This window comes from Sinocyclocheilus anshuiensis, unplaced genomic scaffold, assembly GCF_001515605.1.
Source record: "Sinocyclocheilus anshuiensis isolate Anshui unplaced genomic scaffold, SAMN03320099.WGS_v1.1 scaffold261, whole genome shotgun sequence".
Classification (NCBI taxonomy): Eukaryota; Metazoa; Chordata; class Actinopteri; order Cypriniformes; family Cyprinidae; genus Sinocyclocheilus; species Sinocyclocheilus anshuiensis.
In genome coordinates this window covers 295,680-298,064 of record NW_015536515.1, presented here as the reverse complement: position 1 = coordinate 298,064, position 2,385 = coordinate 295,680, and the positions used below count along the sequence as shown (strand labels likewise).

General features: G+C 36.5%; 1 protein-coding gene across 1 annotated transcript in view; it reads right to left on the bottom strand.

Annotated features, from left to right (window-relative positions):
* LOC107693118 (L-threonine 3-dehydrogenase, mitochondrial-like) overlaps positions 1-2,077 on the bottom strand; it is an 8,155-nt gene extending 6,078 nt beyond the window's left edge. Inside the window, exon 1 of the mRNA XM_016492384.1 lies at positions 1,999-2,077. The gene's annotated coding sequence lies outside the window, so the exon portion shown is untranslated. The remainder of the gene's footprint in view (positions 1-1,998) is intronic.
* Positions 2,078-2,385: the final 308 nt, after the last annotated feature.

Below are 2,385 nucleotides of genomic sequence, written 5' to 3'. Positions count from 1 at the left end.
ATAGACTATAATACAGAGAAACACACACACACACAATATATATATATATATATATATATATATATATATAATATCCGAATAACAACATTTGTAAGAGAGAGATTTAGTCAGTCAAAACAGTTAATTGATCTAATTTTATGTTTCTGGCTAATGATCTATGACAATGCGTTATGCTTTTGTGTCTATAATGAGGGATTTGTGGACACATTAACATGTTTTGATTTATGGAGTAAAAATTATAGTTTTTATTTTGAAGTGAAAATATTAAATTAGACTCGGGTAAGATGTGGGACAGAACTGACACAGAAGGCCCTGAGTGCCATGTTAATATTTTTAAATATTTAAACTACTTATTACAGTTAATGGAGCTATTATTCAATATTTTAATGAAATAGATGTACGTCTCAGACATCTTCACTTTTCATTAAAACCTATAAGACAACTGAGTAAAATCAATCAGTTTCAATTAATAGTGTTGCTATATACTGACACATCTTAAATTAAAATATGAGCAATTAGGTAAGTCATAGAATAAATCCACCTTTCAGATGAATCTCTTTTACTGGGATTGTGCTTTGTCTGTAATCAGTTATCCAATTATTCAACTAAATTGTCAAAATGCAATTTAAATAGAAGAGTTGATTTAGTATTTTGCAATAATGAAACTTTAATATTTATACATATGAATTAAATTAAGTTATTTATACATTCTGTAAAAGTTGGAGTAATGGGGTAAGATGGCCTCTTTTAATCACTTTACATTTTGTGCAATGACAACTAAATGACTAAATATTGCTGTTTATTTCCCCTAGTAACACATTGGCTGATGCATCATCATCTCGCACGTGCTAAACTTATAATTTATTTCTAAAACAAGTTTTCATGTGGCCTCCATATAAGACAAAAAGCTCAAATCTGTTAGTTTGAACAAAAATCAACCCCTGGGGCATTGGGGGAAGTCGTGGCCTAATGGTTAGAGAGTCGGACTCGTAACCCAAAGGTTGCGGGTTCGAGTCTCGTACCAGCAGGGATTGTAGGTGGGGGGAGTGAATGTACAGCACTCTCTCCACCTTCAATACCACGACTGAAGTGCCCTTGAGCAAGGCACTGAACCCCCAACTGCTCCCTGGGCGCCGCAGCATAAATGGCTGCCCACTGCTCCGGGTGTGTGTTCACAGTGTCACAGTGTGTGTGTGTTCACTGCTGTGTGTGTGCACTTAGGATGGGATAAATGCAGAGCACTAATTCCTAGTATGGGTCACCATACTTGGCCACATGTCACGTCACTTAAAGTGCCTGTCGCTGAAGAAAGACCCCGCTGCTGCCACCTTCTGGTCGTGGCTATAACAGTTTATTAAAAACCCAAAGACCAACGTCTAAACTCCTTTCGGTTTATTATTACTATACCACACATAGTTTAAAATTAACTGCTCACCACTTCTAAAGTCACATGACTTACTTTCCGAGTCTAATCTGAATCTGAAATAACTTGTTTAAAAGAATAATTCAACTGAATTGAGTTGCATGAAGGTCACAGTGACTCTTGGTCAAAGCAGCGTGATTGTTAGTGGCTGTCAAGCAAGATCCTCACCTTGGAAATGATTGAAATCCTCGGACAGATTCTTCTTCTTTTCTTCACTTTCCGATTATTATTAATTAAATCAAGTGTAGTGTTTCTTCTTACACGACTATACTAACGCAGTGTGCAGTAAAAGTGCCTCATCACACTGATTTCTTTAGCCATCAACACCAGTACCTGCAAACTGCCTTTGTTGTGACAACACGCTTCCAGTGATGATTTCACTTTTGGTTGCTATATGTATAGCTTCTGATTCTGAATCTGTTATAATGTGTCAGTTCGGCGGGAATATCAAAGGCTCCGGATACACGCGCTGTTACAATGAAACACGTTCCTGCCGTATCTCACGTCATTCACGTGCAGAATTATGATATCAAATGATGGCAACATAGATAAAAGAAGAATACTGATTTACTCACCGCCCAAATGGCTAGGATAAAAGGGGAAAGAAAGAGGTAAAAGACCTGTGTGCTCGTATGCAACTACATAGGAGTTGAAGAGGATCAGGTGTAAATGTCTTTGACAGGACAGGCCATCAGTTCTTCACTGACCATCAGTATTGCATCAGCTGCAGGTCTCCTATACGGAGAGTCGCTGTCTGCTGTGATTGGCCAGTCCACCCGAGACACGCCCACTTTACATTGTATACATTGATTACATTAGTAAATTGTCTTCGTTTTATTTTTACAGGGACCTCGAAACTTTTAAAGCCACACTCAACTATAATTTAATACAAGATTAAATAAATAAAATAATAATGATTAAAAAAAAAAAATATATATATATATATATATATATATATAATT